This window comes from Trachypithecus francoisi, unplaced genomic scaffold, assembly GCF_009764315.1.
Source record: "Trachypithecus francoisi isolate TF-2019V2 unplaced genomic scaffold, Tfra_2.0 Contig01585, whole genome shotgun sequence".
Classification (NCBI taxonomy): Eukaryota; Metazoa; Chordata; class Mammalia; order Primates; family Cercopithecidae; genus Trachypithecus; species Trachypithecus francoisi.
The window spans coordinates 3,830,137-3,857,589 of NW_022681444.1; the positions used below are offsets into that span (position 1 = coordinate 3,830,137).

The 27,453-nt window shown below is 38.7% G+C and overlaps 1 long non-coding RNA gene across 1 annotated transcript; it reads left to right on the forward strand.

Moving 5' to 3' along the window:
* The first annotated feature begins 726 nt into the window (after positions 1–726).
* LOC117070702 lies at positions 727–25,478 on the forward strand. Its single transcript, XR_004432015.1, has 4 exons — positions 727–755; positions 17,078–17,081; positions 23,418–23,426; positions 25,330–25,478. It is a non-coding gene; the product is annotated as an uncharacterized LOC117070702 (long non-coding RNA).
* Positions 25,479–27,453: the final 1,975 nt, after the last annotated feature.

The following is a 27,453-nucleotide window of genomic DNA, read 5'->3' on the forward strand; positions in this document are numbered from 1 at the left end:
GGTGCAGTGGCATGATCACAGCTTACTGCAGCCTCAACTTTCCAGGCTCAAACGATCCTCCTGGCTCAGCCTTCCAAGTAGTTGGGACCATTAGGTACATGACATCATGCTCAGCTAATTCTTATATTTTTTTGGAAAGATGGGGTTTTGCAATGTTGCCCAGGCAGGTCTCAATCTCCTGGATGCAAGTGATCTTCTTGCCTCTACCTCCTAAAGTGCTGAGATTCCAGGCATGAGCCACCGCACCCAGCCCAGTTGACTTTAGATCCAAAAACCACTTCTCTCATCCCTTGGGATCTAGTGGTAGGCCCGGGGTTAGTGCACCATTCCTGATAGTCCCTGAATCCTATCTTTGTCAGTCATCCCTTTGTAAATAGACTTTCTTTTTGCCAATGTGCCTTCTACTTCCTACTGGGACCCAGAATTAGATACATATAGATTTATCACTGTCTTAGTCCATTTCCATGCTGCTAATAAAGACATACCTGAGACTGGGTAATTTATACATGAAAGAAGTTTAATGGACTCACAATTCCACATGGCTGGGGAGACCTCACAATCATAGCACAAAGTAAGGAGGAGCAAGTCACATCTTACATGGATGGCAGAAGGCAAAGAGAGTGTGTGTTCAGGGAAACTCCCCCTTATAAAACCATCAGATCTCATGAGACGTATTCACTATCACAAGAACAGCACAGGAAACACCTGCCCCATGATTCAATTACCTCCCCTTCCCACAACACATGGGAATTGTGGTAGCTATAATTCAAGATAAGATTTGAGTAGGAACGCAGCCAAACCATCTCAATCACCTTTATCCTTATCTTTTCATTTTAGGTTTTCAGTTAAATATATTCAATACTGACCACAAAACTTATAAATCCAATGATTTGTTAATTGTCTAAATATCTTTCTCTACTATTCTCCTTAGCAAAGTCTCACGAAAATAATATTCTCTGGGTTCCTGCATGTTCATAACTGGTTGGTTGGCAGCCTTCATATTTGTGGAACAGTTTGCCCAGATACAAAATCTTTGGCCCATTTTCTTTCCTTAAATATCTTTGAAATATTACTCTATTGTTAAAACATAGAATGTTACTGTCTAGGATCTTGATTCCATTCTGATTTTCTTTTTCTCAGAAATAACTTGGAGTTTTTAACCTGCATGCCTAAAGGATTTTCATTTTGTCTTTAAGGAACCATAATATCACCAAGCAAAGTCTCAGTGTTGACCAGTTTAAGCTAAGTTTCTTAGGACAGAATGTACCCTTTCACTGTTGAGATTAAACCTTCTTATATTTCAAGAAATACCTTTTAAAATTCGGTTTTAAAATATGTATTCTGTTCTGTTGTTTAGGCTTTATTCGCTAGAGTCTTGAATTATATGTATGTTGGATCTCCTTTGCCTAACTTCTGTATCTATCACTTTCTCTCAAATCCTTGTTATCTCTTTATTTCTGTTTGATCTTCCTCACTTTTCTATTTTCTCTATTCTCCTTTTCAAAACAAGATCTGGCTCTATTGTCCAGACTGGAGCGCAGTAGCACCATCCTGGCTTACTGCAACCTCCCCCACTTCAGCCTCCCTAGTAGCTGAAATACAGGTGTGGGCTACCACGCTTGGCTAACTTTTGTATTTTCATTAGAATACAAAAATGTTTCACCATGTTGCCCAGACTGGTCTCGAACTCATGAGATCGAGCAATCCACCCACCTCAGCCTCCCAAAGTACTGAGATTACAGGCGTGAACCACCACACCTGGACTATTTTCTCTATTTTTATTACTGTTCTTTGGAGATGTTTACTCACCCTTGTGTTTCTTCTAATTTAATATTCATTTCTGAAAAAAATATTGTTTTCTCTCTGTTTTCCAATTCTATCTGAATTTTAGAAATCCTCCTGTTGTCGAGCCATCTCATTTCCATTCTCTTCTCTTTCTGGTGTGTGCTGTTCTTTCAAAGCTTCTTTTATTTTTGTAATTGCTTTCAGCTCATTTAGCTTTGTGTCCACATATGTTCTTGTTGTCTATCACAATAGTATTTGGTTTATTTTGATTTCCTTTTCTTTCTTGTAAAAACTATTACTTGGAGTTAGATTGTATTTTGTTGTTGTTTCTTAAATTTAAAAAGCTGATTTTTCCTGGATTCTTAGAAGAAAGCTTCTATAGAAGGGGCAGAGATGGGCCAGATGGCTTTCTTTACCTTTTCTATTATTATTATGAAACACTCAAATGGTGGTCTCTCTATGCAACTGCTTTTTAGCTTCTCAGAATTAAGCCTGGGTCAAAAAGGCATACTGCCTCTAGCCCTGGGTTTCCCAGAGTGCTATGGGACTTACTCTTCAAGGTAATGCTCTAAGCTTTAAATTTTCGTTGTCCAATATGGTAGCCACTAGCCACTTGTAGCACTTAATATGTGTCAAATCTGAATTGAGATATATAAAATACCAAAGACAGTATGGAAAAAAGTAAAATAGCTCATTAATACTTCTTTTGTTGATGACTTGATATGGTTTGGCTGTGTCCCCACCCAAATCTCATCTTGAATTCCCACGTGTTTTGGGAGAGACCCAGTGGGAGATAATTGAACCATGGGAGCAGGTCTTTCCCATGCTGTTCTCTTGATAGTGAATAAGTCTCATGAGATCTGATGGTTTTATGAGGGGGAGTTCCCCTGCACAAGCTCTCTTTTTGCCACCCACCATCCATGTAACACATGACTTGCTCCTCCTTGCCTTCTTCCATGATTATGAGGCCTCCCTAGCCACATGGAACTGTGAGTCCATTAAACCTCTTTTTCTTCCCAGTCTCAAGTATGTCTTTATCAGCAGCATGAAAACAGACCAATACATTACATGTTGAAATGATACCATGTTGAGCATACTAGATTAAATAAAATATATTATTAAAATTAATTTTACATGTTTGCTTTCATTTCTTAAGTAGTAGTTACTACTAGAAAACATAAAATTATGGCTTGCATTTGCAGTTCACATCATATTTCATTTGGACAGCACTGTTTTAGACTTTTATTTTTAAATTTGCTATTACAATATGACAAAATCTGCTCTCGAAGACTTCCTTCCTACTATCTGAACCTTTTCTCTCACTGACCCCTAGGCTTCCTTCCCTGTTGGATTTATTTTCTAGACATTTTATTTCAATATTAAACTTCTGGAATGAGTCTTGTGGATAAGGATTAAATCCTTCAGGACTTAGACCCCTCATATAATTCATCCTTCAGCATCACCTTTTTTGAACTTACCCCTAACTGGCATTTTAGGGAGCCACATCCCAGTGTTGACAGGGATTCTCAGATCTGCTTGCCCAGAGCCTGCTCTGGATGGAGTATGTAAATTCTTTAGAGATTTTGGGGGTTCTGTGGTTCAGAGTGTCCCTCAACAGTCTATCTTCATTTCAACAGTCTATCTTCACTTATGGTGCTCCTGATTCACAGCTGCTACCCTGTCCAGTACTTCCTGGTACTCCCAGGAGTTTGGCCATGTCTGCCCCTAACACTGGGGTTTACAGAGAATCTTCATCATCTAGTTTCATTAAAGAGATTGCCTGTGGGCTTTTTTTTTCCCTTTTGCTGTTCTATTGATTTTCAGGAAAAATTTTGGTGTAATTAAAAACTATGCTGCTGCCACAATCTCAGTATGACTAGAATTCCTTCACTTGCTATATTTAATTTTGTAAACTATGTGGAATTAATTTTGGTGAATAATGTGAACTGGAAATCTAATTTTATTTCTTCATGTTTTTAAAGCAATTCTACTTTTTCTTATTATGAAACTTGCATGTACATATTGAAGAAAGCATACAATATAGACAAGCAAAAGGAAACAAAATACAATTTTATTATAATCTTCCCACACAGAGAGAATCATTTTAACAGTTTGATCTACATGCTTCTAGGAGATTCAGTATCATTATTATGAAACAGGGGAAATGCTACATTTTGTTGAATCTAATATGGAATCAATTGTAAGAATTACCTTTTGCTACCATTAAGAGAAAAAGACACAGCTAATTAAACTAGACACACTAGCAATCAATTTTATGTATCTTGATATATGAAAATCTGTTAATCTTCAAATCAGATAAAAATTGTAATAATGACCTTACAGGACTGTTATAGAGATCAAATGATATAATGTATATAAAGTACAATAAATAATTATCATTCCATCATTTTAATATACTGAAATTTATTTATCCAACCTCCTATTGTTGAACATCTAGGTTATTTCCAACTATTAGCTACTATAAATATTAATAATTTATAAATAAATAAATGCAAATGATCGCCAAATATAAAGTGTTAAATCTTAACACTAATTGGGAAATGCAACTCAAAACAGTGATGAAATACCATTTGCCCTTTTTGAATTAACAGGATTCCTTCAAGTGGAAGAAAAATTGAGAAGACCTCAATGCCTAACAATAGAATGTAACTAAATAAATTGTGACACAACGGTATTCTCGGACATTTTAAAAAAGATGATATACAAAGGTGAACAATTTATGTCAAAAGCTACAACTCTTAATGAAAACATAGTTATGCACATCTGTGTACTAATAGGAGATAAAAGAAGAAACAGAAACACATTAGTAGTGGGAGATTTTAATTCACTTCTCTAAGTTCATGACATGTACGTACAAAATAATAATAAAAAAGACCTAAAAACATAGCTAATGAGATAAGTCTCATATAATCACGTTGACTAATCATAAAAAATACAGACTATAGGCCGGGTGTGGTGGCTCATGCTTGTAATCCCAGCACTTTGGGAGGCCGAGGCAGGGAGATCACGAGGTAGGAGTTCGAGACCAGCCCGGCCAACACAGTGAAACCCCGTCTCTACTAAAAATACAAAAATTAGCTAGGCAGGGTGGCACGTGCCTGTAATCCCAGCTACTCAGGAGGCTGAGGCAGGAGAATTGCTTGAACCCAGGAGACGGAGGTTGCAGTGAGCCGAGATTGCACCCTGCACTCCAGCCTAGGTGACAGAGCAAGATTCTGTCTCAAAAAAAAAAAAAAATACTGACTATACTTTCCTTTCTAGTGCTTCTGTTGATTCACAAAATTGATCATATATTACTTCAAAAAGAAAACAACAACAATAGGAATAATAAGACAATACTCTCTGATCACAGTAAGACTAAAAATTAATTCTAATACCCAAACACACACAAAAAATTCTATCTGTAAAATTTAGAACTCTCAAACAATTCTTGGATCAAGAAGAAATTAAACCCCAAACTGGAAAGTGTTTAGAAAATAATAATAGTGAAAATCCTGAAGATTAGATCTATGAGGAAAATTCATAGCTTTTGAGCACTCAGAGGAAAATTCATAGCCTTTGATGTCATATTTATGATTAAGAAAGAATCAGCTAAAATGCTCTAAGTATTTAACCTAAGAAATTAGGGGGAAAAAAATAAAGAAAACCAAAAGGAAGGAATCATAAAAAGAAAAGCAGACACCAGTAAAATAGAAAAGAGAAAAAATATAGCACCACTAAATCCAAGTGCTAATACTCTGGGGGTAAAAAGAATATATCAGTGGTTTGGTAACCTAACCCAAAAATAAGAAAATAAAAATACACAAAATAACAATGACAATTGGAAAATAAACACAAATAAAGAGACAATTATAAGCATTGTAAGAGATACTTGGCTCAACTTTATGTAAATAAATTTGAAAACTAGAAGAAATCAATACTTTTATTAGGTAGAAATAATTTATCAAAACTGACTCCAGAAGAGAAAGAAATAATATACAGACAAATGACCATAGAGGAAATATAAAATGGTGGTGGAGATTTATCCGTCTTCTCAGAAAATAAACGTGTCCAGACAGTTCTACAGAGGAATTTTATCAATTATCTAAGAAACAGGTAATTCCAATGGTACTTAAATTTTTCCAGTGCCTATTTTTAAAAAGATATTTAAACTGTTTTTGTGAGACAAAACTATTTGACCCCCAAAACCCAACAAAGAGACACACACATACAGCCCACATGCAAAAACACACTTGTGAAGATTAATACAAAAGTCCAAATTAAAATAGTAAAGGAAATACAGCAGTACTTCAAAACAAAATAAAACTAATATACCATGACCAAGTGAAGTTTACTACAGTAATACAAGAATGGTTCAATATTTTAAGATCAATTAAAATCAATATTTTAAAGTCTATTATCTATTCTGTGATAAGGTAAGTATAGTAACATGTTAATGGTAGAATGCAGGTGGTAGGTATATATGTTTGTTCACTGTAAGATTCCTTCAACTTCGGTATACGTTTGAAAAATTTCATGATAAAATGTTGGGAAATATCTATTAATATAATTCATCATATTAATAGATCTAAGGAGAAGGCTCATAGAATCATCTCCTAAACACTGAAAAGGCATTTGAAAAAATCCAATATATATTCTTAATTTTTAAGACATTTAATAACATAGAAAGAAATAGTTATTTCTTTAGCATATAAAATAGATTCATCTCAACCCATAAGCCTTAGTTGATACTTTTATTAGGAAAAAAATAATTTATTCTTAATGCTTAATGGGAAAAACACTACAAGCATTCCCATTAAAGTCAGGATAGAACAAAAATGTCCAATATTACTCTATTGGACTATTATTTAACGTTGTTCTGGAATAAATAACCAATGCAATTAAAGAAAGACATTAGAGGTATGAAAATAAGAAAGTGGGATATTAAATTATCTTTATTTGAAGATGATATGATTGTATAGCTGGAAAACCCAAGAGACTCAACTAAAAAACTGTTATAAACAGTAAGATTGTTCAATAATGTAGCTGGCAACAAAATTAAAAGGAAAATCAAGAGTATACATGTATTATTCATACCCATATGCACATATTCAGTATTTTATCATAATGAGATATTTAGTAATTTTATCATAATCAGATAAAATATTCAGGATTTTATCATAATGAGATACTCATAATGAAAAATGTGTAATAGATAAGTGAATAAAGCCTTGAGATACTACTGAGGACCACACATGATGACTTTAACAATGGAAAGTTATTTTATGTTCTTGGGTAGGCAGTTTCAGTATGAATATGTCAGTTCTTTTTAAATTAATTTACAATGTATCAGCATCCCATCAAAATGCCAACTGTATAGTATGATGAAACCAGCCAATTCTAAAGTTCAGATAAAAATGAACAAACCAAAATAAGAAACTAATTCTTAAATGCCAAGAAATTAGGGGAAAATAGTGCACCAGATAATAAAACACATTGTAGGGCTGTAATAAGTAAAACAGTGCAGTAATGGCACAGTACTTACATACACAGATGTCAACGGTAGTTTAATGTATGATAGAGGCGGCATTTAAAATCGGGATGGGGAGGGGAATATTGATCATTCAACAATAGATCTTGAGATAACCAAGCAGTCATCTGGGGGGAAAAAGTTGAACCTAGACTTTGTATTTTACATGAAAATAAATTCCAGGCTGGGCCTGGTGGCTCATGTCTGTAATTTCAGCGCTTTAGGAGGCTGAGGCGGGAGGATCCCTTGAGGCCAGGAGTTCGAGACCAGCCTGTGCATCACAAGGAGACCACCCCCCAATCTCTGCAAAAACTAAGACAATTAGCAGGGCATGGTGGTGTGTACCTACAGTCCCAGCTACTCAGGGAGCTGAAGTGGTAGGAGTTTGAGGTTACGGTGAGCTATGATTGTGCCACTGCACTGCAGCCTGGGCAACAGAGTGAGACCCTGTCTCTCTAAAACAAACACCCCAAAATGATCAAAATAAATTCTGGTGGCTCAGATATTTAAACATGGAAAATGAAACCATAAGCTACAGGAGACTGTACTTATAATCTTGGAATGGCAAAGAACTTTCTAATATGACACACACAAAAAAAACACCCAGAAGCCATAGGAAGATTTGTAAATTCGGCTACATTTTTTAACATTTGTAAAGCAAAAATCATAAGAAGTTAAATCCCAAGAAACTGCAAACTGGATGGGATTATTTGTAACCCATAGAACAAATGAAGCATTCCTGAAAATTGAAAAGAATAAGAGCAACCCCAAGAGGGGGGAATGTACAAAGGCTGCAATGCATACATTTCTCAAAGGGTGTGATATGGCCCCCAAGAGAGCAAAAATTGCTTCTTGAGGGACAAAGTATCTCAGACATTGCAATGATCTGTGGCCCTCCAAAGCTGTTGTCTTAATCCACTTATTTTTCCAGATGAGTTTTAGAATAAAATTCCATGTGTGTTACTTGGAGTTTCAAAAATTCTTAGATTAATTGGGGGAGAATTAACATCTGCAGAAGATCTGCAGTCCACTGTTCTCATTCCGGAACATTTCTTGCTGATTCTCAGATATTTCTCATTCATTCAAGTGTCCTTTCATATAAAGTTTTATGGCTCTTCCCACATAGGTCTGCACATATGTTTTAGTTGTTTAATAATTTGGGTTGGTTTTTTGAGTTATATTTTTATCCCAATATTACTTTATACATTTTTATTCCTGCCATATTTATTTCATAAACTGCTACTTTACCAAATCATATTAGTTTTTGACTTTTTACCCCTCCATTTTATTTAATTTCCAAAATGAAAGTATCATTATTGTTTTCTGGATATAAAAGTACTACCCATTTATCATTTTAAAATGCAAAGAACTTAGAAGAGTAGAAAGTGAAAGCCCTTCAGTAAGTCTACTCTTGGGGTAACCACGATTTCTTATTCGCTCTAAGTATTTTTCAGTTAATTATCTGGGGTTTCCCAGATAGAAAAATCATCTCATCTTTAATTAACGTATGACAAGGTAATGTCTGGAGAGTTAAATCAGTGCGTTTTCTTTAAAAAGTAATTTTAGTTATGAAATATGTTGAATATACAAAAAAAGTATAGAAAGTGATGACAGACACCCATTTCAGCGTTATCATTTAACACTTTGCCATACCTATCCCTCTCGTATTCTTTTCTCACTCTGCCTCCCCCACGAATACCACTCTCTTAGAGTTGGTGGATGTCATTCCCATGTGCTTACAGCATAAGTGTATATCCACGGCAGTGTATACAAGTCGTTTGGTGTTTTTTTAATTTATATGAACAGTGGCATACTCTTCATATCTTTTTAAAATCTGATTTTTATATTTACTCATGTTGATACATAAAGATTTAGTGCATTCCTTGTATCTGCTTGCTAGTATTTTATTGCTTGAATATTTTTCCATTTCCTTTTTAAGGTACTGTAGTATTGTTTCTCTTTTTCAACTATTTCATGCAGTACATGAGAAACATTTTTATTCATGTCTCTTAGGCACATGGGAAAATTTATCTAGGGGAGATACATGTAAGTGGAATTGCTAAGTCACAAGTTAGGTGCACCTTCGTCTTGATTAGTCCAATACTACCAGAATATCTCCAGTGTTGCACCAGTTTACCCTCCCACCAGCAAGAGTTCTTGTTCCCCTGAATCTTCTCCATCACTAGGTATCATCAGCTTTTAAGTTTTGCTGATTGATAGATGTGAAATGTATCTCCTTGTTGCTCTAATTTCATTATCCTGATTGCCAGTGAGTTTGCAGAGTTTTTCACTTTTATTTACCATTTGGATTTTCTCTTAGAATTCTCTGTTTAGAGCCTTTGCCCATTTTCCCATTTTTCTTCTTATTGATTTGTAAACGTTCATTATATATTGTGGAGACTAATATTTTGTTGCAAATAGTTTCTCCCAGATGGTGGTTTGTCTTTCACTTTATGATAAGTTTATTCTACATAAATATTTTATTTTTAGGTACTAAAATGTATCAATTTGCTTTTATGATGTAGTGCTTTTTCTATCTTACTTAGCAAATCCTTCCCATCCCAATGTTCTAAACATGTGTTCCTATATTTATTTTTATAAAAGTTTCAAAATTTTGCAAATTAGTCTTTAATCTACCTGGAATTTATTTTTTATACAAAATAAGGTGGGAATCTAATTTTATCTTTTCTATGTGAATAAATCACCCCAGCATTGTTTTCTCCCTTTGTTTAATTTTAGAAAATGTCAAACATACACCAAAGTATAAAGAGAGAATAGGATCATAAACTTCATGCGCTCATCACCCAACTTCAGTAATGATCAAATCACAGCCAATCTTATTTCACCTCTACCTCCAAATACTCCTTCTCTTGAATTATTTCAAAGGAAATCCAGACATCAAACAATTTCACCTGTAAATATTTTAGCATGAACCTTTAAAAGTTTAGATATCTAACCACCATAACACTATTAAATCAAAAAACAACCCCTTTATATCAATAAACAAATTTCTACAAATTATATCATTTTCTTTTTGCAGTTTGTTTTAATCAAAAACCAAATAAAGTCCATCCACTGCATTTGGTTGGATGTTTCCTAAATGTATTTTAATCTGTAAGTATCTCCTTTCTCATTTTTCCTCTTGAAAATTCTTTATTTAAGAAACTGGACTGCTTGTTCTGTACAGAGTCCCACATTCTAGATTTGCCTGATTGTATTCTCTGGTATCCTGTAACGTGTTCATCTGCCCTTGTGTTGCCTGTAAGCTGAAAGTCAGTCAGTCAGTCAGTCAGCCTAGCGACTCGATCACATTCAGGTTTGATGTCTGGTAGGAGCACTTCCGACAGGATTTTGTGTACTTCCATCAGTAAAAGATATAATATCTAAAATCACATTTTTGGGATGTTAGCAACCATAGGAGATTATTCTCTGGATCCATCGCTTCATTAGGGCTTTTTCAGAAGGTGATATTCTAATTCCACTACTCCTTGATTATTTATTACAGCCTCACTTATTAAATACTCCATTGTGTTCTCACCATTTGTGCAAATCCCTTATACACATGGGTCGGTTTCCAGACTCTTTTATGTTCTTTCGACCTATTTGTGTGTCTTGGCACTAATGCCACATTATTTAAATTACTCCATTTTCTTAGCTGGCAGGAGAACCTATCACTGAACTCATAGGCCGATACACACACTTATAAAAAAAATAGCTCTTCTTGACTCTCTGTGATTGCAAACATATTTTGAAATCAGCTTATCAAGTTCAAGAGAAAACTCTCTTTTTGTTTTGGAATGGTACTGCATCAAATCTATATATTAATTTAGATAAAATTTTCATATTTATGATATTGAGTCTTCACAGCCATTAAGGTGACTTATCCATGGATTTATATCCTTCAAAGAAGTCTTTTATATCCTTCAAAGAAGTTGCAGGATATTCTTTTTAAACTTCTTGCATATCTTTAGATCTTGTGAGTGGAATCTTTTTAAAAATTACATTTTTAAATGACTTGTTGCTGGTATAGAGGAATGCAATCAATTTTTGTACATGGAATTTGTAGTTATTGGGCTTGGCAAACTCTATTTTTCTGATAGTTTGTTGGTAGATTTCCTGAAAACTTATTTCAAATGTGAGCAAGGGTATTTTTACCTGGGAATAATGACACTTCTATCCTTTCTAATCCATGTATTGATCTTGCCTTATTAATTGTGTTTGTCCAGTACAATATTGAATACAAGTGGTCATAGCAATCAGTTTTACTTGTTTTTTTGTTTTTGTTTTTTTCTCCTTCTTCTTTATTTTTAAATAGAGACAGTCTCATTATATTGCCCAGGCTGGCCTCAAACCCCTGCGCACAAGCAATCCTCCCGCCTTGGCTTCCCGAAGTGTTGGGACTACAGGCCTGAGCCACCACACCCATTTTTGTTTATTTTTGCATTTAATAGGAATGCTTTTTGCTATTCACAACTAGATAGTATGTATAGTGTAACTTTTTTATACATACCTGATATGGTTTGGATCTGTGTCCCCACCCAAATCTTACCTTGAATTGTAATAATCTCCACGTGTCAAGGACAGGACCAGGTGGTGATAGTTGAATCATGGGGGCAGTTTCCCCCATACTGTTCTCGTGAGGGTGAGCCCGTTCCGACGAGATCTGATGGTTTTATAATGGGCTTCCTCAGTCGTTTGGCATTCATTTCTCTCTCCTGCCATCCTATGAAGAGGTGCCTTCTGCCGTGATTGTAAGTTTCCTGAGGCACGCTCCCCCACCCCAGTCATGGGGAACTGTGAGTCAATTAAACCTCTTTTCTTTATAAATTACCTAGTCTCAGGCAGTTCTTTATAGCGGTGTGAGAACAGACTAATACAATACCCCTTATGAAACCGGGCATGTTCCTCTCTCTTCCCCAGATAACGTTTCATAAATGAGCACTCGATTTTGTCACTTGCTTTCTCCCACAATTGCTGAGCTGATAATATGGTTTTTTTCTTTTCATATGTTACTGGGTTAACTATGTAAGTACTTTTTAAGACTAAACTTTCATTCCTCAAATAATCTCTACTTGGTTATAATGTTTTCTTCCATTTTTCATGTATTACTCAATTTGTTTCACTAATACTTTGTTAAGGATCTTTGCCTCTGTGGTCATAAGTAACTGTGCTAGAGCAGGCGATCCTAGCAGTCTCCTTCTCTGTTTTGGTATTAAGGTTGCATCAGCTTCATAAAACATGATAAGGCGCTTTCCTTCTCTCTCTATTCACTAGAACATATTGTACAGGATAAAGATTTTCTAGTCCTTGAGGTTTGGATATATCTCACTTATAAAATCATCTATACCTAGTAATTTTATTTTGTCTTGTTTTTGTGGTTATAGTTTAAAATACTGATACAATTTTATTAATGGTTGTAGATCTATTCAAGCAACCCCTTCTTGGGTCAGTTTTATAAATTCCATTTATCTTAGAACATTGTTCAAACTTTTAATTTATTGTTGTAAAATTCTTCATAGCACCCTCCTTCGACTTATTATATCTGAAGTTTTGTTCCCCTTTTCATTTTTAATATTATTTATTTGTGCCTTTTTCTTGATAAATCATGCTAGAAGTTTATATATTTTATTAATCTTTGCAAAGAATCAATTTAGGGTCTTGTTTCTCTTCTCTTCTGTTAATTTGTTTCATATTTAATCGATTTCTATGATTTTCTTTGTTCTCATTGTTATCATTGTCCTTGGAGTTTACTTATCTCTATTTTTCTGGAATTGGATACTTAAGTCATTGATGTTCCATCTGTTTAAAGTACTTTCTTCTGTCAGTATTGCTGCTCATATTTTTTTAAAACATGGCACTTTTATTTTTGTTTCATTTCCTAAATTAATGGGGCATTTTGGCAATCTACTTATAATTGATTTCTAATTTTACTACACTGTTATCAGACTGTATGATCTGCATGACATCGCAATTTTTAAAAACTAGTCTGGTCGAGTGCTAGGTTGACTTTTATAACTATTCCATAGATACTTGTAAAGACTAATTATTCTCAAAATTTTCAATATAAGGTTTTAAACAACTTTATTCTTTCAACTTTGTTAACTGTGTTGTTCAAATCTTCTCATCCTTACTAGTTTTACTTTTCATCTCTTTGATGTATTAATAAGAGAGAGCACACTAAATATCTCCATGATTGTGGATTTGTCTTTTTCTTGTAATTCCAGAAATATTTTGCTTTATATATTTTGAATTTGTTGTTAGATGCATACAAGTTTAGGATTCTTACATGTTTCGGGTTGTTTCTTATCATCTTATAACATTACTCCTTGTTTCCATTTTTTATTTTTTGGTCTCAAAATCTATTTTGCCAGATTTTAATATAACTTTTAAATTTGTTTTTGGATTAAATTTCTCTAACGTAACACTTTCCAGTTTTTAAAAAAATATTCAGTCATCACTGGGCATGGTGGCTCTCACCTGTAATACCAGCACTTTGCAAGGCTGAGGTGGGAGAATCACTTGAGCCCAGGAGTTCAAGTCTGCGGTGAGCAATGCTCGTGCCACTGCACTCCAACCTGGGCAACAGAGCAAGACCCTGTCTTTAAAATAGGAAAAAAAGAAATCCAATCTTTCTGACACATAATCCTTCACTATACACCTGTTCACTTCCCCACCCCCAATCTAAGTATCGTTGTCTTTTAACTGGCAAAGTTATTCCATTTACACTTATTTTGAGTACTAACGTACATTTCCTTGATCTTATTTTGAGAACTTTCTATTTGCCATCCTTTTTCCTTACTTCCTCTCCTCCACCTCACCCCCTCATTTCGTGCTTTCTGTTTGATCAATCAGATTTGTTTATTTCCTCTCCTCCTTTCTTCTCCTAATTATTTGGAAAGCTTTATTTAACATCTGTTATATTTCTCTGCTTTCGGATGGTATGCTTAAATTTTTAAAATGCACGCTTGAATGACCAAAGTCTGAGTTAATCAGTATTCATGCCCTTGTCTCAAACCATTCAGGGATCTGATAACCACTCCCTTCCACATTGTCCACGTTATCCTTGTCTAGAAATTTAATTCCACACTGTTTTAAAACTTATCCAAATTAATGCCCTATGTCATATCTACTCTTCTCACTGAACAGCTACTGAACTTTAATTTGTACTCCTACAGTTCTGGCTTTTGAAAACTTCCCTCTTTGTTTCTATCATCTGGGTGTTTGTGTGTGTGTGTGCATATGTGTGTGTGTGTGTGTGTGTGTTTATGTGTAAGGGAATAAATAGAACCCGTACTTTGAAAGCATTACGGAATATTTGATCCAGGATTTCTAGGAGGATTCTAGGTGAGAGAAAAAGGGGTACCACGTCATCTCAGTTTGTTATTTCCTATATTGAATGTCACGTCAAGATTTTCTAGGCATTCATATACATGAACTTAGAGAAGAAAATTTTTTAAACATATAGAGTATTATATTGTATACACTTTCCTGCATCTTTCTTTTTTCTATCAGTAATAAGCATCTTTTCTTGTCAATATCTATGTATCAATCTGATTCATTTTAATGATTACAGTGTATTGCACAGTATGGATTTAAAATAGTTTATTGAACCACATTCTGTTTAATGGACACTTAGATTATTTCCAAGTTTTGCTATTATAGAGAATGCTGCAGCAGACAGCATGTACAAGCTGCCTTAGGAATGACAATGTTTCTTGCTCTAAGGTAGCAAAGACATGGAAATATGTTATAGAGTGTACAGTTTTTCATCTTAGTCCTGCCCAAATGCCCTTAAAAGTGGGAATGCCATTTTGAGTACATATTATACAAACTTTATATTGCTCTTATAATGTATGAATGTATTACCCCCATCTTGCCAACACTTATTACATTCAAACTTAAAAAAAAATTGCTAAGGTCGTGAGTGAATAGTAGTACCTCTTTATTTTACTTTGCAGCAAGTTCCCTGATTATTAGTAAAATGAAGCATCTTTTAAAATAGGATTAGTGACCATTTTAATTTCCTTTTCTGTGGATTGCCTATCCACATCCTTTGTCCATTTTCTGTTAGATTGCTGGATTTTTTTTTTCTTATTGATTTGTAAGAGTCCTTTCATCTTGATCCTAATCCTTTGTCTCTTAAATAGGTTGTCAATATTTTTAGCATGCTTGTCATTTTTCAGAATCTTTTGTAGTGTCATTTATCACACAGAATTGTGACTTATAGTGTAGTCAAATTTATTAAACTTTGCATTTATGGCTTTCGGTTTCTGTGCTTTATCTAAGAAGCTGCCTATGCCCCAAGTTGATATTAAAGTCTCCTACATTTCTTCTAATACAGTTGTTTTACATTTTGCTCTTAGGATTTTAATTTGTTGAACTTTTTCCTTATGGATAGTGTGAGGTAGGAACTAATTTTATTCTTTCCAAATAGTATACAATTTTTCCAATATCATTTATTGAACACTACATAGTTTCCTCAAGCATTTGGCATTGTATCTTATTTAAATTAATAAATCAATGAACACGGTATAGCTGAACTCTACTCAGTTCTGTGAATTGAATTGCCTTTTCCAGCACCAATAGCACACCCTTTTAATTCCTATTATTTTATAAAATTATGACTCTTATAGAACAAAAAATCGATTATTTTAAATATTCCTCTGGTCAAATCATGCACATTTGTTCTTCCATATTAATTTTAGAACCAGCTTGTAAAATTCCATGAAAAATCATATTGAGTTGCAATTGATATCTCATTGATTTTAAAGGCTATTTTGAAATAATTTATTTTGTTTTCCAAATGCTTTAAGCTTTTTATTGGCTTAAACTTCTGTTATGAATTTTTCGTTTTATTGCATACAAGAAAATACAGCCTTCTCCCAGCAGTAAATGCTAATTGAGAACCTACTCAGTTATATAGCCACTGTACTAGACTCTGAGGATTGAGTGGTGATGAGACAGACATTTTCTCTGCTCTCTTGTGACTTAAACTTCCTACCTTTTGAAAGTTATTAGCATTTCCTTTGTGGGTTAGAAGAATGACCAATTTTTTTTTAAATGCTAACTGGAACGTGTTAAGATTATATAGTCTATATTTGTAGATTGCTGATTTTGAAATGTATCTAGTAAATAACCTTATTAATGAAATTATTCATATCTCTCATATTTTTATTTCTTTTTGCCTACTTGATTTGACAAAGACTAAGCGATGCAATAATATTAAGGTATCCTATTAAGATTGTGACTTTGCAAAATTCATCTTGGTATTTCTCATAGCTTTTGCTCGTATATTGCTTTTTTAAAAATACCATTTTTTAGATTTTTTAATAAAGAAAATGTTAAAGAATATCCCATAATCCCACCATCAACATCATCTTTGCTAACCCCCATTGTGTGTGCCCATGCATGCACACACACACGGCTAGGAAATACAAATGGTAGAGAAACACTGAAAACAAAAACTCAAGTTTTCTGTGTCACTCTCCCTCTTTCCACTGTTAACCATCGGCAGGCTTTATCTTGAGTAACCTTCTTTACCTCCAGTGCTGTCCCATAGAAGCTTCTGTTTCTGGAACTTCAGTGATGAATTGAACGTGGGCTCTATCTGATGACAGCCTCCATCACATCTTGGAGCGGGTGTTCTCAAAACCCTACCCCAGGCCTGTTGCCAATGCCTTCTGCTCTGAAAGTGCTTAAGGCTAAGAAGCCTGCCTTCTAGAGCAGTACTTATCAGGCGTCTATGTGCACGCAGATCCCGAGGCGTGTTGATAAAAGCAGATTCTAATTCAGTGGGCTGGTGTAAGACCTAAGATTCTGCATTTCTTTTTCTTTTCTTTTCTTTTCTTTTTTTTTTTTTTTTTTTTTGAGACAGAGTCTTACTCTGTCGCCCAGGCTGGAGTGCAATAGTGCGATCTCAGCTCACTGCAGCCTCCGCCTCCTGGGTTCTAGCGATTCTCATGACTCAGCCTCCTAAGTAGCTGGGATTACAGGTGTTACCACCGCGCCCAACTAATTTTTGTATTTTTAGTAGAGACAGGGTTTCACCATGTTGGCCAGGTTGGTCTTGAACTCCTGACCTCAGGCAATCCACCCGCCTCAGCCTCCCAAAGTGCTGGGATTACAGGCGTGAGCCACCGCACCCAGCTGGTTCTGCATTTCTAACAAAGTAACCAGAGTGATGTTTGTGGGCCACCCTTTGAGGGGCAAGGGCCTGTCCTTAAACTTGGCTGTACTTTGGAATCCCTTGGGGAGTTTTATAAAATATTAATATCTGGGTAACACCTCCCAGAAATTCTGATTTGGTATGGGTTGCAGCCTACACACAGAGCAGTTGAAAAGCTCCCAGGTAATTATAATATGCAATAAAATTTGAGAACCACTGTGCTACAGATGCTGTCTCCTTCATCTCCACACTTGCTTTTGCTGCAAAGTTACACTCAGCAGGTGCTTGGATGGATGCAGTGCGTGCGGCTTTGGTAGGCTTTTCCCCTGGCGTCCTAGAGAGCACCAAGATCTCTGCCATGTGCTTCTCAGAGTAGGCTTTCTTTGCCTTGGAAAGTTCCAGGCCCTGAAGATGCTTCTCACTTTGTCCTATTCTGCAATCATGGGGCATGTCCCTGAAGTTTCATGCTCCCTCAGGGTTCCCCTTCTACCAGGAAGGCACTGTTTTTGTCTTGTGGTATCTCCCAGAGTGAGAGAGAACAAAATCAGAACGTTCTGGCTATGCTGAAAGCATCCATTGAGCAAATATATCTCACCCCATCTTTACTTTCTAAATCAGATCATCTTCCCAGGAGATCTTCTCCATCATCCAGCATCGAACCGAGGCCTGCCTCCATCTGTCATTGTCCTACCTGACCCCCCTTTATTCAGTTTTATCTTTGCAGTGCCTTTCCTTAGAAAAAGTGGTCCTCAAAGTGGATCCCCAGGCAGTAACCTCAGCATCGTCTGGGAATTAGTTAGAAATTCAAAATTCTCAAGCTCTACCCCAGACCTACTGAAGCAGAAACTCTGTGGGCGGGACCCAGCAATTAGTGTTTTATCAAGCCCCCCAGATGATTCTGATGCCTACTCAAGTTGGAGCACCCCTGCCTGAGAGCATCAGATGATGATTAATTTGGCCTGGGGTGGTGTTCAAGCATCACTAGGTTGAAAAGATTCCCCAGGTAAATCTTACGTGCAACCAGGGCAGTGAACCACTGCTTTAGAGGGTCCTAATTCCTTAACAGGCCATTTCTTGGGGACTGAGTAATACCTTGATCTCCAGCTACAGTGGTTCTGGCAACTTGAAACTCACCTAGTTAGTGATGCTTCTAATATTTTATACTGATCTTCCTCTTTTCTTAAATTTGTCTGGATTTTCTGTAACTCCTGGGATTAGGTGCCCCAGTATCTAAGGGGAAAGTTGTCATTTACTCCAATGGTATGTGCTCTCTCTCCCTCTCTCTTTCTCTCCCTTTCTCTCTCTTTCTTCTTTTTCTCTCTCTTTCTTCTTTTTCTCTCTTTCTTCTCTTGTTCTCTCTCCCTCCCCATCCCCGTCTCTCTGTGTGTGTATGTGTGCGTGTGTGTGTGTGCATGTGTGTATGTGTGCGTGTGTGTGTGTGCGCGTGTGTGTGTGTGCGTGTGTGTGTGTGTGTGTGCGTGTGTGTGTGTGCGTGTGTGTGTGTAAGGGGTTTCCTGGATATGGTTCCCTTGGGAAGAATCATTCTAGTCTCCTCTCTGAGACCTTGCTTCTCTTCCTTAGTGAATTTCTGTGGCCCTCAATTACCATTTCTGGTCTAGTAACAACTTAGACATGGCCCCTTCTCAAATGCTGTGCCTGCGTTTATTTCCCTTTCCTATAAGTCTATTCTGCCTTCAAGATCACATTTGCCATTTCATATCCATCCAGTCTGTTCCCAAGATCTCAATGTTTCTCTTCAGAAAATCTGTCTCTTCCTCCAGCTTAGTGGAGCTGTTTTTAATTCTGTTTCCTTTCTTCTACTGTGTCTGTTTTGATCATCTGAGGCATACTTTGCTCCAGACACCCTGATTTCCTGGACAACTTAATTCTCAGAGACAGAGTCCTTCAAGTATGAGCTTCCTTAGCTCTTTTTGTAATGTTTTGTGTTTGCGACGTTACTGAGTTGTTCCTCTGTGAACCTAAGATGATAACACATCTCTTTATAACAGATTTCCTGTTCCTTCTTTACGTTAACAAAATACACTATTTTGAGAGTGGAGCCTGGAGTTGAATCTCTAAATCCAAGGCCATGATTATTCCAGAGGCAACTGTAGACCATATGGTGGGGTGTGTGAACCCCAGGAGCCTGTGGGGAAGCCACATTAATTCCCAGTTCTCCTTAGCCCTGTACCACAAGGCAACATAGAAAGACATGAGGTTTTTGGCAGCCTCCCTCCGCTGTCTACCTCAGCCTCACAATAGCAATACAGTGGTGCAGGCTCACAAGTGGTATTGTAAGGCATGGAACTTGGATGCAGTATAAATTGTACTGAAAAATCATAATAGCGATAGGTAATTGTTCCTCCTCTTAATGTACAAAAGATCTGTGTGGGCCGGGTGCAGTGGCTCACGCCTGTAATCCCAGCACTTTGGGAGGCTGAGATGGGCCGAGGTCAGGAGATCGAGACCATCCTGGCTAACATGGTGAAACCCCATCTCTATTAAAAATACAAAAAATTAGCCGGGCGTAGTGGCGGGCGCCTGTAGTCCCAGTTACTCAGGAGGCTGAGGCAGGAGAATGGCGTGAACCCAGGAGGCGGAGCCCTTGCAGTGAGCCGAGATTGTGCCACCGCACTCCAGCCTGGGTGACTGAGCAAGACTCTATCTCAAAAAAGGAAAAAAAAAAAAAAAGGAGGTCTGTGTGGCAGGATATCAAAGAGATATCTGCACTCTCATGTTTATTGCACCACTACTCACAATAGTCAAGATTTAGAAGCAATCTAAGTGTCCATCAACAGACAACTGGACAAAGAACATATGGTACATACATGCAACGCAGTACTATTCAGCCATAAAAAAAGAATGAGATCCTGTCATCTGTAACAACATGGATGAAACTGGAGGACATAATGAAGTGTTAAGTGAAACAAGCCAGGTACCTGCTTGGGAGGCTGAGACAGGAGAATGACGTGAACCCGGGCAGTGGAGCTTGCAGTGAGCTGAGATCGTGCCATTGTACTCCAGCCTGGGCGACAAGAGTAAGACTCCATCTCAAAAAAAAAAGAAAGAAAGAAATCAGGCACAAAAAGACAAGCTTCACATGTTTTCACTTATTTGTGGGAGCTAAAAATTAAAACAATTGAACTCATGGAGATAGAGAGTAGAAGGAGGGTTACCAGAGGCTGGTAAGGGTAATGTTGGGGAGAGGAGGGATAGTTAATGTGGACAAAAATATAGACAACAGGGTGATGATAGTCAATACAAATTTATTATACATTTAAAAATAATTAAAGGAGTATAATTGGATTGTTTGTAACACTAAAGTAAGGATAAATTCTTGAGGTGATGGCTACCCCATTTACCCTGATGGGATTATTATGCATTATGTGCCTGCATTAAAGTACCTCATGTACCCCATAAATATATATACCTACTATGTACTCATAAAAATTAAAAAATTTTTAAAAAGATCTGTATGGTAGCCTGAATAACGATGTTTCTGTCCAAAGATGTTTATGGCTTAGTCTGTGGAGCCTATGGCTATGGTAAAGGGATATTGAAAATGTGATGAAATTAAAGATATTGAGATGGAAAGATTATGCTAGATTACCCCAGTGGGTCCTAAATGTAATCATCAGGGTCCTTCTAAGAGGAGGCTGGAGGCTCAGAGTGAGGAAAAGTTGGTATAACAACAGAACAGAGACAGATGAGAAGATGCTACACTGTTGGCTTTGAAGGAGGAGGAAAGGATCACCAGCAAAGGAAGATGGAGGGCTTCTAGATGCTGGAAAAGGCACGGAAATTTATTCTAGATGCTGGAAAAGGCACAGAAATTGATTCTGTCCTAGAGCCTCTGGCGGGAACGTGAATATGCACCTATATTTTCAAGGTGACTATGCTCCTTGATTCTGACCCAGTGAAACCCTTTTGGACTCCTGACCTCCAGAACAGTAAGATAAGAAGGTTGTGTTGTCTTAAGCCACTAAGTGTGGTAATTTGTTACAACAGCAGTCAGACACTAACAGAGTCCATATATGGGTAAACTTTATTTTACCTACAATCAAAGCATACTGTCTGCAATGCCTGTCCACAGGGGCCCTGAGGCCTACTGGCATCTTCAGAGAACCTCGTGGCCAGTGCTAAGGAAGGCACTGCCTTGCCCAGGGTGGGCTGCAGCAGCTCTTAGCCTAAGGCCTCAGGAACCAACTCAACCTACTTTTGCCAAGGCTTATGCCTGTATAAAAATAGCAGCTTGCCTGTAAAAAAAAAAAAAATCTGATGACCTGGTCCCCTCAAAAGCCTCAGTCCTTGAGTATTAATTTGCTCCCCATGTTCAACTGCGTGTTCACTAGGCACTAGGCCCAATGTGTCAGCTGGGAACACTATCCTGAATATGCGAACTTCACCACCCTAACTGGGGCCTTCTTCCCCCGAAGGATCCAGCCTGCCCCTGTACACTTATGGCTTACGGGGGGTGACCAGAATGGGTGCTTCCCATAGACAGCTGGCTCCTGAGAATGAAAGAGGAAGCAGCTGAGCTACCCAGACCCAGCTCCTGCCCTCAAGCTTCCCTACCAAGCATATCCCACTTCCACAGGCAGAACTCAAGGAGCAGACAGAGGCCAGGGGTGCTACCCAGAGGGACTTCTCTCCTCCTGGAAGGAAACACCGGAAGTGAGGAGATGAGTTTCTCCCAGCACACTCATTGAACACGGTGCACCAATCAAGCCCAAAGTTCTACAGAATCTATCTCATTGAGTCCCTGCAATGACCCTATGGAGATCAAGTCTATTCGCATTACCATTGAGTTTTACACTGAAACCCGGAGAAGTGAAGCAATTTGCAACAACTACTAAAATAATTTTGTGCTTCCAATCAACTAATTCAGCAAGCATCTCTGTTCTGCCATGTTCTTGAGTTGATCCCAATGGCCCTTCCTCCAGAAACAAGAGCAATGCTGTGGTTGACGGCCAGTGAGCACTGGTGGGTAGGAAGTTTAGCTCTTCTTCCTCTGTTTCTCATTTGCTATGGAGCCCCCACTGATCTGCACCTGGCCTTCAATATCATCACCCATGTGAAGCTTTGCAAGGCACGGGGGGCCCACACATCTCCCATAGGTCAATCCTGTCAATCCTGCGTAATTCTGGAAAGTCAGCCCCGAACGTTGCAACTGGAAACACAATTTTGTTTTAGAAAAACAAATCTGACGTTGTCACTCCCCTGCTGAAAACCCCTATATGGTACCACATTGCTCTTAGGGAAAGTTGCAACTGTTTAAAATGGCCCATGAGGTTCTGCCATGTCTGGTACCTATTCACCTTGCTAGTCTCATTTCAAGTCACCTCCTAATTTCTTTTTCTAATTGAATTTTTAAATGTGTATCAAAGTACATGTATATGGTTTAGAGTCAAATAGCAGCATGAACTTCCAACAAAAGCAATAGTCCCCACTATATCTTCAGTTTACTCTCCCACAAGACAGTCACTTTTCATGCTTTCACTGGTCTGCTATTTACCTTTGTACTTCAAAATAACGGTTTATACTGCTAGTTTCACATTTTTAAAGAAAATCTGTTGACTTTTTAGTAAAAAAGAAGAGTATTTAGTTATCTTACACCACATCACACATATCCCCCTCTTCCCATCCTTCCAACATAGTTACATCACAATTTTTGTTGAGTACTCAATATTTATATAAAAACTGTATAAATATTGACCATAGCTGAGTCATGTAGTGTACTATTAATATATGCTTTTCTTGTGTGATTTTTGTTTTTTCCAGAGTTAATAATTGCTTAGTTTTTATCATTTGCTAGTTTTCACCTGTTTTTCCCTTTGCCTTTCTGTGGGATCTCATTTCCTGGATCCCATGCTTTCTCTTTCTTGATGTTTCTTCCTCGTTTAGCTATAGTCATATATCTTCCAGTAGCATCTTGAGAAGGAACACGTAAGAGCTAACTTTACTTTTTATCTTGCATATCTGAAAATGTGTTTATTCTACTCTTAGGGACAATTAAATTATAGCTACATGAGCTTCAGAATTCTTGGTTGGAAATAGTTTTTTCTTATAATTTTTAAGTCTTTGTGTCACGTAGCTTGCAGGGTTGCTGTCGGGAAGGTATATTGTTCTGGTTCCCAATTCTGTGTGTGTAACTTTTTCCTTTCAGGAAGTTTCCAGGATCTTCTCTTTATATGTGGTCTGAAATTTCACAACAATATGCCTAAGTGTGGGTCTTTTTTCATTGGGTTAGTGTTTCCTTCCTTCCATCCTTCCTTTCTGCCTGCCTGCCTGCCTTCCTGCTTTTCTTTTTTCCTTTGAGACAGAATCTCACTCTGCCACCCAGGCTAGATTGCAGTGGCGTGGTCACAGCTCACTGTAGCCTCAACCTCCTGGACTCAGGCAAATCCTTCTGCTTCAGCCTTCCGAATAGCTGGGACCACTGGCACATGCCACCATGCCCAGCTACTTTTTAAATTATTTGTAGAGATGAGGTCTCCCTATGTTAGCCAGGCTGGTCCTAAACTCCCGGGCTTAAGCGATCCTCTCGCCCCAGCATCCCAAAGTGTTGGGATTATAGGCAGGAGCCACTGTGCCTGGCCTGGAGTGTTACCTTTCAATCCTGAAATTCAAGTCCTTCAATTCTGGGAAACTTTCTTGTATTTTTTTGATTATGTTCTCCTTTTTGCTTTCCCTTCTCTTTTTCTAGAACACTTATTAGCATCATTCTAGACCTCCTGAATTGATTTATTTCTTCTCTCTTTCTTGGTCTCTGATAGTTGGATGTTGGACCTCCTGGATTGATTCTTTGATTTTCTCATACTTTATACCCTATTTAACAACAAATTTTCTTAGTTGGGCAACATGGTGAGACCCTGTCTCTATAAAAAATACAGAAAAATTAGCCAGGTGTGGTGGCACATGCCTGTGGCCCCTGGTACTTGAGAGGCTGAGGTGGGAGGCTCACTTGAGCCCAGGAGGTACAGGCTACAGTGAGCCATGATTATACCACTACTCTCCAGCCTGGGTAACAGAGCAAGACCCTGTGTCAAAAAAAAAAAGAAAAAAATCTGTTTTTATTCTAACTTCTGGGTTTTCTGAACTGTATCTTCCAACCCTTTTGTGTTATCTCAACATTCCCTTAAAAAATATATGTGTAACATTTAAATCTTATTTTATAACTGCAATGTATTGTCTCTTTTTCCTCCTAGTTGCCTTTTTCTATTTTCCTGAATCTTTGGTCTCTGGCTTTCATTATAGAGTTTTCCACAAATACCTGGTGACTCTTGACTGTCATTCATGTTTAAAAGTGTGGTGTAAGAAGCTGACTGGGGCCGGGCGCAGTGGCTCACGCCTGTAATCTCAGCACTTTGGGAGGCCGAGGCGGGTGGATCACCTGAGATCAGGAGTTCAAGACCAGCCTGGCCAACATGGCGAAACTCTGTCTCTAGTAAAAATAAAAATAAAAAAGTTAGCTGAGCATGGTGGCCTTTGCCTGTAGTCCCAGCTACGGGGGAGGCTAAGGCAGAAGAATCACTTGAACTCAGGCCAAGATCACACCACTGCACTTCAGCCTGGGCAGTAGAGGGAGACTTCATCTCAAAAAAACAAACAAACAAAAAAACAAGCTCTAGGCACCTGGGTGGGGCCTAAGGGGGACCAGGCCGAGACTGGAGATTTCATTAGAGGGCTTCAAATATCAAATCATGGTCTCTGTAGACCTTTCCCCATGCCAGGTGTTTTCGCCAGAAAAGAATTCTCTAGTCTCCCGACCTGGAGAGGGAGGGAGACATGGAAACAGCTTGAAGCCTAACTGCCCACATCCCATACACAGCATGGGAGGACAAGGTAGGAATTCTCCGGCGCCGCTCGTGGGGGGCCCAAGTCCTTCTGATCGAGGCCCAGCCCGTGGACGGTGTGAGGCCGGTAGCGGCCCCCGGCGCGCCGGGCCCGGGTCTTCCCGGAGTCGGGTTGCTTGGGAATGCAGCCCAAAGCGGGTGGTATAATGAAAGCCAGAGACCAAAGATTCAGGAAAATAGAAAAAGGCAACTAGGAGGAAAAAGAGACAATACATTGTAGTTATAAAATAAGATTTAGATGTTACACATATATTTTTTAAGGGAATGTTGAGATAACACAAAAGGGTTTGTTTTCCTCCCAGTTTTAGTCTGGAACTCACTCTTTCCTTTGCAAACGCCCCAAATCCTGAGTCGCCTCCAGTCAGCTTCTCAAAGAGTCAACTTCTTGTCTTCTGCTGTGCTGGGAGGTATAGTTGCTCGCCTGGCTAAATGAGGTTTCAACCTGTCCTCTCCTGTCGCTCCCTCTCTCTGCCCTGTGGTCCATGCCTGTGGTCCTAGCTACTCAAGAGACTGAGGCAGAAGGATTTGCCTCAGCCCAGAAGGTTGAGGCTGCAGTGAGCCATGATCATGCCACTGCACTCCAGCCTGGGTGACAGAGGGAGAGTCTGTTTCAGATAGAGAAAGAAGTGACAGCCTCCCATGTCTGAGCCTTTCCCAGGTCGCCAGGTCCCAGGGGCTGGTTGTTTTGCTCCTGGCAGGCTCCCCTTCCTGCAGGCTGAGATGTCAGCTTTCTCTGCTTTGCAAGTCCCTTACCATCATCCATCTGCCCTCCAGCTTCCAAATCTTGTGAAAATCTCCTGTCTGCTTTGGTCTCCTCTCCTGTTCTCTTTATTCTGTGGGTTTATACATTTTTAAATTCCACTAAATTCCATTTTGGTGAGGTTTCAGGAGCGAGTAGGAAAAACACATCTTCAAACAGCCATCTTATCTAACGTTCCTGACATTTCTCCATGGTTTTCTTTGTGTGAGCAGCATCTGCTTCCTCTGCAGTTCTCAAACATGCCAGAGCCGTCCTGCCTCTGTGCCTTTGTGTGTGCTGCCTCCCCTCCTGGAACACGCTCCCCTCCTTTTACCTGCTCGTCACCTGGCTCACAGTGACTTACCAGACACGTGTCAGCTTAAAAGTCGCCCTTCAGAGAGGCTCCCCCAGTCCCGGGCCTCCTGCCTACCTAAAGCGGTTCTAGTGACTAACTTGTCACATACCAGCGCTGCTGCTCCTGAATCTTCTGTGACCCATTCTTTCTCTCTCAGACTCAGGAGGTTTTCAGAAAGAGATAGAGAAGCCAGGAGAGCTTCCTTCCCGGAGCCTGGAGCACCCTGCAGGAAGCCCCTCCGGCCTGGGCTTCACTCACCCTCTGCACCGATGCCTGGCTGCTGCCCTGAGTAGCTGAGCCCGTCCCTGGGATCCCTTCCAGCTGCTGGCCAAGAGCAAGAGGTCAGCTGGAACAAGGCCTTCTCTTTGTTCTCCCAGCCTCCCCACACATCCTGAATCTTTTTGTTGCACTCTGTTTTTCTCTGTTCCTGTCACTTTCTGTGTCTCTCTATCTCCGTCTCAGTGTCTCTCTCCCTGGCTCTGTTTTCTCCTCTCCTCCTCCTCCCCACCCACTTTCTCTTCTCCCATTCTCTCTCTTCTTTCCTGTCCACCCACCTCATTTCCCCTTTGTCTGTCTCCACGTTCCTCCCACGCCCTCCCTGGCTCTGGCTCTGAGGATCCCTCTCTCTCTCTCTCCCTGGTACCCACGCACTCAGAAGGTGCCTCCGCCTCCTTCCACTGCCTCTCTTCAGGTGCATGGCTGCCAGGGCCTTCCTGCGGCGAGACCCAGGTGTAGTGTGGCCTGGTGGCCGGCCGGACCGCCTGCTGTCTCACACCCTTGTAAGGTTACTATTTATCTAGTGCAACCGAAGTTGGCACACACATCTGGCGCCTGGTACTTAGTGCAATTATTTATGATTTCCACCAAGATTTAAAAGCTCATCGCCGGCCTTGTAATGCAGTAACTGATTGCGCTGCTAATGTAATTAAGAAAAGATTATGATGTCCACGTGGCGTACCAGATGGTGGCATTCATAGTAATCGGCGTGCACAACTGGCAGACAACTGCACAAGGGCAGCCGAG